General features: G+C 31.3%; 1 long non-coding RNA gene across 1 annotated transcript; it reads right to left on the reverse strand.

The window, feature by feature from the left end:
- Positions 1-7700: 7700 nt before the first annotated feature.
- Positions 7701-9635, reverse strand: LOC129302243 (uncharacterized). Its single transcript, XR_008591224.1, has 3 exons — positions 9506-9635; positions 9284-9366; positions 7701-7837 (listed from the first exon to the last, which is right to left on the reverse strand). It is a non-coding gene; the product is annotated as an uncharacterized LOC129302243 (long non-coding RNA).
- Between the last annotated feature and the right edge of the window lie 4949 nt (positions 9636-14584).

Genomic DNA, 14584 nt, shown 5'->3' on the forward strand with positions numbered 1-14584 from the left:
TATTTTATTGTAAGATAAAATATTATTTTATTAAATTTATTTAATTAATATTAATTATTAATATGTATTATTATCTAATAATTTAAAAGTAGAGAACTGGCATTTTTTTAGCTTGGAAATGCAACCTCTCTGCCCTGTTATTGATTTAATATTTTATTCTATCAGATTAAATATTTATTTATTATAATTTGTTAAATAAATAATTTTAAATTTTATATCATATCATTTAATAAATAAAATAAGAGAGGCTACGTTTGATGTGCTTGAAAATGCCATTCTCAATACTCTCTTACTTATTTAAAATTTTTTCTATCATATTAAATAATTATTTCATTATAATTTACGTATTAAGTATTTATAATTAATACATCATAATATTTAAAAAATAATTGAAGAGAGGTGGCGTTTCTAAACTTAGAAAGGCCACCTCTCTTCCTATTTCACTATTTTATTGTAAGATAAAATATTATTTTATTAAATTTATTTAATTGATATTAATTATTAATATGTGTTATTATCTAATAATTAAAAAGTAGAGAAGTGGCATTTCTTCAGCTTGCAAACACTACCTCTGTAATGTCCACCTTGACATTACCAAAATTCACCACACAATCACAACAAATAATCATAATTAGGAGCAAAGCTCACATTATCCATATAAGAGTTAAAACTAATAATTTTTTGAAAATAATTGTGAAATAATTGGGATCCCATAAAAACCCTTTAAATTGATAGTTTGAGTTCAAACTTAATGATTTATATAGGCATTGAAAGCATGGAAAAGTTTTGAGAAGCAAACCACTTCAAAACAGGGTCAAAAATGTCATTTTTGAATATTTTGGTCCATGCACCGCGGCTCGTGGTCCGTGCACCGCGGCATGTGTCATAGAATGCCAAATTCTCTTGCTGTACCATGCACCGTGGCTCGCGCGAAATGCACCGCGGCACACCTATCCATGACAGCAATGCTGTCATGATAGCTTTTCTGGACGAACTTCAAACGCGCGCCATTTTCATATTCGATGTTCGATTAGAGTGATTCAAGTGCCCACGCAAAGCTTATTCAATAAGCTAACTATGGTACAAGTTTTGTTACGATCTAACACCATATGAGAATTTTAGACAGTCAAATGCAAAAGTCAGTTTTTCAAAAAAAATTTCAACTATCCAAGTACCCAAAACTCATAACTTATACCATTATCCCATTGTGAGACTTGAACCAAGTCCAATAGACCAAAATACACTTGAGTGACCAATCAAACACACAAAAACATACCAAACACAAAATTTGGCCACTCAATAACCATTTTGCCCAATATGGCCAAAATACACAATTAACACTACAAGCATTATTTGGCCTCTATTGCCATATAATACGCTACCAATACATTGTTAACACATAGATAAAACATTCTTTGTATTTGTATTAGTATTTTAGCCCATCACCACAATAATTACCACATATTCACCTCATATACAATATTGGACTAAAATACACCACAACATAGTATGAAATAAGTGCAACTAATCAAAATGATATACATTCATAGTTGGCAACATATAATATCATATAACAAGTTTATGTACACCACTCAAACTAAAATCGAGCATTACTATTCGATATAGCAAATCTACTAGTTCTTGCCTAATTTCTTTCCTTGCCCAGTCTTAGAGGTAAAACCTGTAAAATGATAATTCATGGGGTGAGATAAAAATCTCAATAACTAAGATAATCTACATGATTGATTAACAAGCCAAGTTATAAACAAGCATTAAAATATGTAACATAATCATATCATATAAGATTACCACAAATTTGCATGCATGATCCCTAACCATCCGGTCCTCCAATACTCTCGACCAAACCAATAGGCTATTTCACAAAACCAAACCATATGTATGGTTCCCAAGCTCACTATCTATGGTAGGACTACCCGGCCAAGGTGTCTTAAACCACTTCTGGACTACTATTTCCCCCTATTACAAGTAATTGGGGTGTCGTTACTCCAACACCACATCTTACGGATGCTAAGGAGCATAGTCTCCAACTCCACACCCTTTTGAGTACTAAGGAGAGTAAGTCTCCAATACCGCACCCATTTTCGGGCACTAAGGAGAGTAAATGCTGCACCTGGCGTCTCGAGGTATTAGCAATGCCATATGGACTTAATCTTCACTATCTCTACTAGGGTGACCTCCCATCCTCTAATATGCCACATTTCACTATATATCTCTACTTGAACATGCATAAACAACTTTCTAAACAAATATAACAAAACCTTACTGATGGACCCCATGGCACGGGTGACATAGCATTAATGGCAACGAAGCTTGAGGATGGTAATCATGAGCATGGTGACATAGAAGGGGTCCAATACTTCTAATCCAACGTACCTAAAGACCCATTACAATATATTGGAGGTCCAATGACAAGAGCCTGAACTAAAGCCATGAAGCAAGCCTTATTTAGTCTTGTGCAAGAAGTTCAAGAGCTTGGCGAGCATTGGGGCACTCCTCTCAAGCCCAAAGGAGAGCATCTATACGTGTATAATATATTTAAGATCCAAACTCATGAAGAGTCAAGCCCAAGAAATGCAGGCCTTAGCCCAATGTAAGGAATATTACAAGTTGAGCCTCTTGCAAGCAAGGAAGCATGAAACCCTAGTAAAGAAGTTAAGGGTGGCGTGATTTTAAATCCTTTATAATCCCTTGATTGTCTCTTAAATTCTTTCCTATTTTAATGGTCCTTTGATTTGATTTTCTATTTTAAGTCTAGTCAAAGGTTAGAATTAATTATAGTATTAATTTCTAAATTTTATAATCCCATAATTTTAGGATCACATCTCCTAAATTATGTGGCTAAATATTTTATCATTATTTTATATTATTTCTCCTTTTAGTATTAGGAAATTAGGGTTTTAATTTTAGGAAATATTTTTTTCTATGAGCCTATATAAATTAGGCATGCTCCCTATTGTAAACAACAGAAAAGTTGAATGAAATTATTCATTTTAGAGTTTATAACTCTTGTGAGCCTTAGTGCTTTGTGGTGGTATCCCTTGTGAGAAACAAACGTGATCAAGAGCGTGATCAACTCTTGTGGTGTCTTCGAAGGTTGAGGTTCCTAAAGGCAGGTGCTCTAGAGGATCTTCTCCTTGATCATTATCATATTGTTTACTTCATACCTTTCTTTATTTCCATCATAAATTTTGTCCCTTTCTTTTTGTTCTTGTGTTTTTGTTGTTTCAGGGTTCTGTCCCTAAACTAGCACGATTCTGCTTCCGCGTTCCTATCAGATTGGCATCAGAGCTTTGGTTGCTAGTTTTGGTTTAAATTCTTGTCCTTCCTTCTTCTTTTTCATCTTGAGTTATTTTTTTTTTGTGATCATCTCTTATCTACCCCATCTACTTCTATCTTTTGGTTTTTCTCTTCTTCATCTTTGTGACTTTTATCTTATGTGAGTTTTCATTTTATTAGCCTTCTCAAAAAAAAAGAAAAAAAGACCTAGAAATTCATGCAAAAAAAGGGCAAAAAAAAGTGTTAGTGTGTTGAGAAAAAAAAGAGAAAAAAAATCCGAAAATTCAAAAAAAATTACAAAAAAATATATTACTGTGAGTTATGACTGTAGAAAAAGGATATTCTTGAACTTCAAGTCACCAAGAGGTTGCCTAAAGAGAAAAGGCAACTTGGGTATAAGAAATTCTTATATGTTGATCACTTTCTTATTTTTAATTTTTGGTAGCACTTTTCAAATTCTCTACTCTCTTATTTGCTATTTGTGCTACTTTCTTATTTTATTTAGTTTTTTATTTTTGTCTTTGAGTATTTGACTCTTTGACTTTTATTTTTTTCTTTCTTATTTTTGTTGTCACGTGTGGTTTTTCCTTTAACAAGCTTAATTTTATTTGAAAATTTTGCTTTCCTATTTGTTTCAAAATTGTAAAAAAAAAAATCCTCTTTTCACCTTGTGCTTGTTTTCTAGTTTCCTTAATTTAAAAGATATTCACTTGATTGTTCCTTAGTTTCTTGATTTGTGTTGGTTTCACCATTGAATTCTATCCACAAGCTTAGTGAGTGGTAAAAAGTAAGTGTGTTTTTCATCATTAAAAAAAAAAGCCATTACTTTTTTTTGTGAAACACGAGTGACTTTATCTTGAGAGTAAACACGTGAGTTTGTGTCTGTGAGGACCTATTTTTATCTTATATGGTTTCTAGTGCTTCTGTGAACATGAGTAACAAGGATGAATCCTCTAGTATTGATATGAACTCTGTTTTACAACTTATCAAAACACAGTTGCAGCAGTTTCGCTTGGAACTTGATCATAGGTTCTATAAAGAGGATAAAGATGAGCCGGAGACTTCCTCTTCTAAAGGAAAGAAGCATAAGATCCCCAGCAATGATGAGGAGTATGAAGAACCCCCTTCTCCTAAGGGAAAGAAATCCTCAAAGCGTGGTGTTGGCTTACCGGATCAAAAAGTAAAGTATCCTTTATTCAAGGGTAGCAACAATCCAGAAAAATACCTTGATTGGGAAATGAAGACGGATCAAATCTTTATGACTCTTGATTTGTCTGAGTCAAGGAAGGTAAAAATTGCTTCTTTTAATTTCACTGACTATGCTGTTTATTGGTGGCAAGATTTACAGTACAAAAGAAGCCAACTTGGGAAAAAGCCCATTAAAACATGGGAGAAGCTTAAAAGGTACTTGAGAAAGGCTTATGTCCCTAGCTACTATTATACAGAGCTGAATAGAAAATTGAAAATGTTTTCTCAAGGATCTATGACAGTAGAGGAGTATGTGCACGAGTTGAGTATCTTGAAGTTTCGTGCAAACATTCAAGAAAATGAACGTGAAGCAATGTCAAGAATTATGGATGGCTTGAGGCCAGAGTTGAGAGATAAGCTTGACTTGTACACTTTTGTAGACAAGGAAGAGCTCATACACAAGGCTATAAGTTGGAGCAAAGAAATAAGAACAAACGTTTCAAGTCCTCTTGGAAAGACTCCAAGACAACTTTTAAATGGAAGGATTCCAAAACCAAAGATACATCACAGGCCAAGGAAGAAATAAAGACCAAGTATGAGGGTAAAACTTCTGACCCTAAACCTTCTTCTTATTCATCTAACACTTCTCCTATTAAGTGTTTCAAATGTCAGGGTGTGGGCCACATGACTAGAGATTGTAGCAATAAAAGGGTTATGATCTTGAGAGATGATGGTGGCTATGATAGCAATAAAATTTTAATGATTCTCGAAAATTTAAGTTATATGTTGTGCCGTGCGCCGCAGCGCACGCCATGCAAGCCGCGACTTACGACGTAGTGAGCAACAACTTGATTTTGCTCCCCTCAATGCTTCCTAACTTGATTCGACTTTCATCCTATCTTAATTTAGAGTCAAATATGACCCTAAAACTTAATTAAATAAATCAATCATATTTTTAACTAATTTATTCCTTAATTAATCTATTTTTTCAGATTTAAAATTTTAGGATGTTACAACCTCTTTGCCCTGTTATTGTTTTAATATTTTATTCTATCATATTAAATAATTATTTATTATAATTTGTTAAAGAAATAACTTTAAATAAAATATCACATAATTTAATAAATAAAATAAGAGAGGCCACATTTTTTATGTTTGATAATGCCATTCTCTATACTCTCTTATTGATTTAAAATTTTTTTATCAAATTTAAAATTATTACATTATAATTTACTTATTAATTATTCATAACAATATTTAAAAAAATAATTGAAGAGAGGTGGCATTTCCAAACTTGAAAATCCCACCTCTCTTCCTTTTTTCACTATTTTATTGTAAGATAAAATATTATTTTAATATTAATTATTAATATGTATTATTATCTAATAAATTAAAATCAGAGAAGTGGCATTTCTTCACCTTGAAAACGCCATCTCTCTACCCTGTTATTAATTTATTATATTTTTCTATTAGATTAAATAATTATTTATTTTAATTTGTTAAATAAATAATTTTAAATAGTATATTATATCACTTAATAAATAAAATATGAGAGGCCATGTTTGTTGTGCTTGAAAATATCATTCTTTATACTCTCTTACTATTTTAAAATTTTTTTATCATATTAAAAAAATATTACATTATAATTTACTTATTAAGTATTTATAACTAATATATAACAATATTTAAAAAATAATTGAAGAGAGGTTGTGTTTGCAAACTTGAAAATGCTACCTCTCTTCCTTTTTCAATATTTTATTGTAATATAAAATATTATTTTATCATAATTCATTTAATTAATATTAAATATTAACACATATTATTATTTAATAATTTAAAAGTAGAGAGGTGGCATTTCTTTAGCTTGGAAATGCCACCTTTCTATCCTGTTATTGATTTAATATTTTATTCTATTAAATTAAATAATTATTTAGTATAATTTTTTAAATAAATAATTTTAAATAGTATATCATATCATTTAATAAATAAAGAGAGAGAGATCATGCGCTGGAAAATTCCATTCTCAATACTCTCTTATTGATTTAAAACTTTTTTTATCATATTAAAAAATTTATTTCATTATAATTTAGTTATTAAGTATTTAAATCAAATATATAATAATATTTAAAAAATAATTGAACAGAGGTGGGAAAGGCCACCTCGTTTTCTTTTTCAACATTTTATTATAAGATAAAATATTTTTTATAATTTATTTAATTGCTATTAATTATTAATATGTATTATTATTTAATAATTTAAAAACAGAGAGGTGGCGTTTCTTCAGCTTGAAAATGCCACTTCTCTACCCTGTTATTGTTTTGATATTTTATTCCATCAGATTAAATAATTATTTATTATAATTTGTTAAAGAAATAAGTTTAAATAAAATATCACATCATTTAATAAATAAAATAAGAGAGGCCACATTTGCTATGTTTGAAAATGCTATTCTTTATACTCTCTTATTAATTTAAAAATTTGTTTGATCATATTAAAAAATTATTTTACCATAATTTTGTCATTAATTATTTATAACAAATATATAATAATATTTAAAAAATAATTGAAGAGAGGTGGCGTTTCCAAACATGGAAAGGCCACCTCTAGTCCTTTTTCAATATTTTATTGTAAGATAAAATATTATTTTGTCATAATTTATTTAATTAATATTAAATATTAATATGTATTATTATCTAATAATTTAAAAGTAGAGAGGTGACGTTTCTTCAGCTCGGAAATGCCACCTTTCTGCTCTATTATTAATTTAATATTTATTATATCAAATTAAATAATTATTTAGTATAATTTGTTAAATAGATAATTTTATTAACTAAAACAACAAATTTTTGTGGACCATTAACTAAAACAATAAATTAGAATAGCATAAATGCATAATTCGAATCACATAATTTCATTTGGACACTTAATAGAATAACATCATCTTATGATAATAATACGATAATCAAGTTCCATTTTTTAATTACCAAACTCATACCACATAGCTAGAGAATACATCGTTCATTATAAAAAAATTTATATATAAAAAAAACTTGTTATGAGATTGACTTTTTTAAAAAAAATAAAAGTCTTAAAATATTCTTAGCAAGACTTCATCACAACAAAAAATAAGCGTGAACACACAATTTATGAGAGTAAGTAACCAGTCAAGTGTGGCTGAAAACTACCACGAGGGTAAGTAACCAGTCAAGCGTGGCTAAAAGTCATGATACAAGCACGGCAGGAGCTACGAAACAAGTGCAGGCACAAAGCCCATGAATAACAAGCGTGAGTCTAATGCTCACAAAAAATTATCCCTCCATTCCACGTGTGTTGGCCTTCGCACAAGACTAGCCTACAAGCATCTCGCTAGTTAGATGTATTGTGGCACACCAAGGGCTAACGAGGCTGCCTTTAGCAACCAGTGTTCTAATTCAGACCCACAATTTAAACAAACATGTATGGGTCCATATATATATATATAAACCATTTCTTTTTAATATGAACTTGCATAAATAGATTTATCAATATTTTTCCCATGCATGAATTAAAATAATTAATCCTTCCTCAAGTTATAAAATCAATCATTATCAACATACCGAATGAATAAGGGTGCACATTCAAAGAATATTCCTTTCTCTTCTTTAAAACTAAATAGCACAATGAAAACATTCCCAATTATAATCGATACATCAGAATTAAAACACAGCAATAAAATTATAACAATACAAATAGTCATATGCTTATGCCTTATTTTGATGAAAGACATTTATTAATAAATCATTTAGGATGCTATTCATTTACTTTAAATATTCTCAAATAGGTAACTTACTCATAATGAGTCACTTTCGCATTACTATTCGCTCCTTAAATTCCTAGTACCCAAATTAACATCATTGTCATTCCTTTTATACATTTTATGAACCCCTTAAAAACTCGTTCATTTTTATGGGACAAATTCAAAACATACAACATACAACATCCGCGTATCAATGTTTTGTTCTTGGAAAAAGTTAAGCCAACTTGACTAAATAAAAGAATAAGCCAACAACTGCACTTTCAAATGCATTACAAGTTATGTCCTAATTGAAATAAATTCTTCATCAAGAACCATAACATGTTTTAGTAGGTAACTAACACATTTTATAAAGTTTGACAGTTTGCAAGAGCTTCTATCAAAATTTTGGTCATTCATACTATGAAAAAAACACCAATTAAATTCGATCATTTAATAAATTCCTTCATGCAAATAAATACAATAAATCACCCAATTATTTAAAATATGCTTTAACTATTCAAGAAACACTTTAAAATTTTATCATATTCATACCACTGACAAATCACCACCTACATCCATCTTAGTCCTTAACCAATTACTCCCACAAAGTTTTATGGCACATCACGCCAATAGACGTATGATACACACACAAACACACTCATTTATTTATCCATGTATTATTAATAATAAAACAAATGACTCAAATACTAAAATTAACCATGGTTAGCTTAATTAGGTTTAGCCACTCATTTGAATAAAATTTTTCACTCAAACATTCTGACCAACACTTTATGTGTGAAACAAAATAAGTCAATATAATAAGGTTCTTACTTTTTCAATCCTTTATTCAAACCACACATACAGAACAACTAATCTTCACATGATTTACTAATTCTTAAATTCATTTTTCAAATTAAATCCTCTAATTTGTAGACATAATTTAGATTTGAAAGAGAAGGAGAAAAATCATATTATATGGTTTATCCTTTCAGCAAGACACAACCAAAAATGCAAGAAAAATACCTCTTAGTAGAAGCTCTCTACCACCCAACTATTCAGCCAATCAAAAACCCACTCCCCTGTTTTTTTTCTTTTATGTCCAACCGCTGCAGAGAAGCAAAGAAAGGGAAGAAACAGTGGTAAACACATATGCAAACACACTGATGCAATGAGTAGGAGAAGCCATGAATTGAGGAAAGATGGACAAGAAATGGAAAGAGGGAATCAAAGCTCCCTCATCCATACCAGTACAGCACAACGCAAACAGGGGAGGAGGAGAAAGATTCAGCGACATTGAAACGAGGAAGAACTCACGGTTGCCTGCGTTGGTGTCGAGCAAGAAAGATGAAGAAACAGCGGTGGAGAACGAGGCAGAGATGAAGCTTCTGGACCCCCAAATCACTTGTGTCACTCGCTCCGTTCTAGAATGAAAATGGGGAAGAAACATATCATTTGATATGTGCGTGCGTTTTGCTATTTTTTTTTTTTTCTGAGGGTATTTCAGTAATTCCATTACTTCAAAAAATTAAAATTTCTTTAGTTTAAAAAAAAATTTAAACCCAAATCTTGTAATGGATTGCACACAAGATTCCCTCTAGCTAGACCACAAATCCCTCTTATATCATTTACTCCAAAATTTTAAATAAAATATAATTAAAATTTCTTATCATAAATTTTAATTCTACTAAAATTCTAGGGTTATTAAAATTTAAGTAAAAATACCAAGAAAAAAATTAATTAATTATTTCATCTTAAATTTTTTGAATTCACACCTACTTCTCTTTTGATGCTTGAATAAAATTTATTGCATTGTTTAAAATTCTTGAATTTTCTGATCATTACAAATTACAAATTAAAATAGTTTATCATTTATTTCAATTTTACTCAAAATTTCTGGGTTGTTACATTACCATTGAGCTACCAATTCCCTTTGTTATATCTACTCTAAAAATTAATAAAATACAATTAAATTGTCTAATTATAGATTTTAATTTAATTTAAATTTTGGGGTTATTACATATTCAGTGTGGTCTAAGTGTTAGGTTATGCTTTTGGTACTTGGTTGTGAATTTGGGACACTTAGGTTGTGGTTTAAGGTTCAAAATGTGCTATTTTGCATTTGAGTGTCTAATTTGTAATTGTACTAAAGCTTGGAAATGATACTAGTACCATTAGCTAGAACTTAAAGAAAGCTTTTATTAGACACCTGAATCACCTTAATCGAACGTCGGACGAAGATTTAAAATGCGTCAGAAGTTTGGCTAGGAAACTTACCATGTCATGCTTTTTGTAGTTTATGCCGTAACATAAAATGTTTTGCTACAGCATAATTGTGCCAAAATTAATTTTTGCTATTTTGATCTAATTTGATGTTATGTTACCTTATATGATGTCCATGCTTTCATATACATATTTTTCTTTGATTTTGGTTTTTTAAAAATGATTTTTACAGTATTTTAAGTTTTGAAACTTGGAATCCCAGTTATGTAAATTTTATAAACTTGGTAATTTACTTAGGTAATTCCCATTATTACCTCCAATTTTAAAGCTAATTGTGGATTAGAAAGGGTGATCTTACAGCCTCAAAGGGGACATTCCAATCGAGGATTGATAAGTGATATACCATAATTCAGCTAGAGGTAACCACTTGACCCATTATTTTGGAAAATCACTTGTCATGCAATGGAGATAGCATTCCAAACAATGGTTAAGCACTTTGTTTTGGCTGTCAATTTGTGGATGATAGGCAAAAGAAAATTGCAACTTAACTCCACGCAAGCAAGAGAACTCCTTCTAAAACTTGCCACAAAAATCAAATCTCGATTAGAAATAATAGACTTAGAAAACCCATGCAAATTCACAATATTATCCATAAAGACATTAGTGACATCCACAATAGTAAAAAGATGTTTCAAGGCTACAAAGTGAACAGTCTTGGATAAATGATCAACTAGTACTAAAATAGTTGTCTTAGGGTAGGATTTTGGAAGACCACTGATAAAATCCATTGAGAGTTCAAACCAAACATGATTCAGAATAGGTAAGGGTCGAAGTAAACCTAGAGAAGCCACCATTGTTTCTTGATATAGCCAAATAATTGCAAAGTGGCCGCACCCTCCTTTCCTTTAATGGCATTCACCAAGCCAGTGGGTTTGATGGGTTCGACCCCCTCTAAGGCATCCTTAAAACTTTTGTATCATCTTCTACAATAAGGGCAAAGACTTAGGAATCTTTGCATCAATGGCTATTGGTGTATTTGTCCCTACACTAGTAACAAAGACCTCTGTGGTGTCTCTTATCCATCTCACACTTCGAAAGGGTGTGAGAAGGCTTGGATGATGTCGAACTGGAGAGATTGAAGGAAGCGACTATTGGTTTGGGGTTGTCAATAGCTGGGCTTGAGTAGGATATGGGTTTGAAAACCAGGTCGAGTTTAAAACTTGATAGTATCTGAGGGGAAAATCAAGAAGACCCGGTTGAGTAATGTGATTCAAAAGTTGCGAAGGGTTTATATTGTGGCCTAGATGGTGCGTAAGCATGTAAGGCACTGATGGCAATAAATTGACGCCTAGCCATTTTCATTTCAGCAGTTAAGGTCATTAGTTGAAGGCTCAAAACTCCCTATTGCACATTGTTTCACAAACCACCTATGAAGCAAATCATGGCTACCTCTTCTGACAAATCTACCTCTATTAGAAGCTCATCGAATGTTTCTTCATAGTCTTCAATAGAGTTATGCATTTGTAATTTCTTAATCATAATCATAGGATTCTCATCTCTGATATCTCAAACTTGATTTCCATTTCATGAAAATACATATCCCAAGAGAGCTTGTCCATCCGTCTTAGTTTTGTGAAAGCCAAATGCCATCAGAGTGCTTGTTTTTCCAAATGCCATCAAACTTGGGAAGCTCTACATGACTATGCTTTGTTGGGATAGAATAAGGAGGAGATAGAGCAGGAAGAAGGCCATAGAATGACCCAAATTGGGGTAGTGGTGTGAAGATGGGAGGAGGGAGGGCTCCAACAAAGGGGGTATAAAATGACCCTAAATTTTAAATTAAAAAAATATCCCAAATTATATCTTATTTAAATTATTTTTATGACAAATGGAAAGTGGTGACTTAATGAAATTGATGCTAATAGTTTACCTGAAGGTCTAGGGTTTGAATTTTTTTGTAGCAATGGATTAATTTTATTTAGTTTACAATTATAAGAATATTACCAAAGTGCCTGTGTCTTTTAAGATATTAGAGGAAAATGTTATGCCTTCTCTCATAACTTTTGCAATTTTCTAATGTTTAGATTTTCATGCCTTATTGTTGATCAAAATCACGCACCAGAAGAAAAAATTCTGGACCCTTCCACTCAATTTGCGTTGCCGTTGTTATCTCCCTTCATTCCTCTTCAATTTTTCAGGTGGTCTCTCCTTGTTGTGCCTTCGATCAAGTCTTTCCCTTCTCTCTTCCTCCTTCTATCAGCACTATTTATCACTGGTTTGGTCTTCTCTTCTTACTTTGTACTTTCTGTTACTATGGAGAGCATGGCTGTGCATTATGAGGGTTTGAGCTCGGGTGGGCATTGTGAGAGGTAGAAGGTCAGTATATATATACAGTCTTCATCTTCTCTCCCTTATCAACTGCTAGACGTTACGTGTGTCCATATGATCTGTGAGGAGAGAGAAGATCTGATTTAGACATTTCTCCATCTTTCCTTTGCACTTCATCTCTTCCCTCCCATTTTTGGTGGTCGCCATTGGAAGTAGAACCTCATTACAGCTGTGCAAAGCTCAGGTTCTCTATCATGTTTCCCATCCCTATTTGCCTTCTTTAGTTTTTATTCTGTTCTCGATGTTCACATTCAGGTCATTGGTGGGTGTGAGAAACCAAATCGCAAGAGTTGGTGGTGCTATCACAAGCTTAAACGTGTGCTGCTAATTCAATTTCTTTCGTTTCTTGTGAGCTGTCTTTAGTTTCCTACTTCCCCTGTTCAGCTGTTGAAACTATCTCCTCCCTCCTTGCTTTTTGCCATGGAGATCTAAGTTGTTGTTTCACTTTCTTCTCTGCCCCTAACTACACCAAACAGAGGTAGGAGATTCGGGTCCCTTCTTTTTTATTATTTATGTACTTGTGAATATGGTATGCTGTTGATGTGCGTGAGAGTGTGGTTTGCTCTGTGTATGCATGAAATTATAGAATTTGTGTGTGTTCTGTGCTGCCGTGCTATTATAGGGAAGAGACAATTCAAATATGGAGTTAGAAATTTATCTTAAAGCTTGAAAATGATACATACATACATACATACATACATACATACATATATATATATATATGTTATGGTTGAGTTAAATTAATTTGTTTGGAATGGCCGTTGTTGAAGAAATTGTTAGAATGAAAGTGGAAGAGAAGAGCTTAGATGGGATACTTGGTAATTAGTGTTTATAAGATGTTTGTTAAAATTCTTGTTAGAAGAATTAAACTTAATTTTGAAATTTCATTGATTCTTATGGAAAGTAGAGTTAGCTTAGATGTTATTAATCTATAAATTTGACTTGAAAGTTGCAAAGGACATTTGACTATGAAATTAATAATATGTGATTATTGTAATTCTTGAAGATCGATAGTTTGTTGAAGAAATATTTAAATGCTAGAATTGTTATGAGGGGATTGGAAAGGTTTTGTATTTGGTGCCTTAACAAAATGCTAATGAGGAATATTTTTCTTAGTGTAAAGCTTTGGTTTTAAACTTTTAAATTTATTATAGTTGATTGTTGGTGAGAATGTTAAAAAGAAATTATTGTAATGGCTGAGAGTTGAATATAATTTTAATATGATTTATAGGGTGTTTGGAAGAAGAGAAATTTAATTAAAGTTGAGAGGTGAAATTTGAATCTTGAAAATTTCAAGTGAATAGCATCCTAATTGATATTTCAATAAAATTCCTTTATTAAAATATTATATTTTTATGCAAATTTTTTTTACAAAAACAATGAGATTATTATATATTTTGATAATTAAATAACTTTATTTCATGAAATTATTTTACTAGATTTGATTATTTTAATTAATCAATAAATACGAGTTTAGATTCTACTTATGAGATTTCATTCTGAAAATTATTGAATTGCTACAAAAAATGATTCATGCGAGTTTGACATTAAAAATAAAAATTTTATTCCAATGGTGAATATTTTCTCGCATGTTTGAAATTGAGTTTAAAAAGGAATTTTATACAGAATACCAGTTACTAACAGCAACTCCATTAGCCCTTGGCGCCTTAGCTAATGACTAACTAGTTTGTTTTTGTGAGCTTATTCTCAAGTTTG

This window comes from Prosopis cineraria, unplaced genomic scaffold (assembly GCF_029017545.1).
Source record: "Prosopis cineraria cultivar Desert tree isolate PC_DT_omini unplaced genomic scaffold, ASM2901754v1 PC2, whole genome shotgun sequence".
NCBI lineage: Eukaryota > Viridiplantae > Streptophyta > Magnoliopsida > Fabales > Fabaceae > Prosopis > Prosopis cineraria.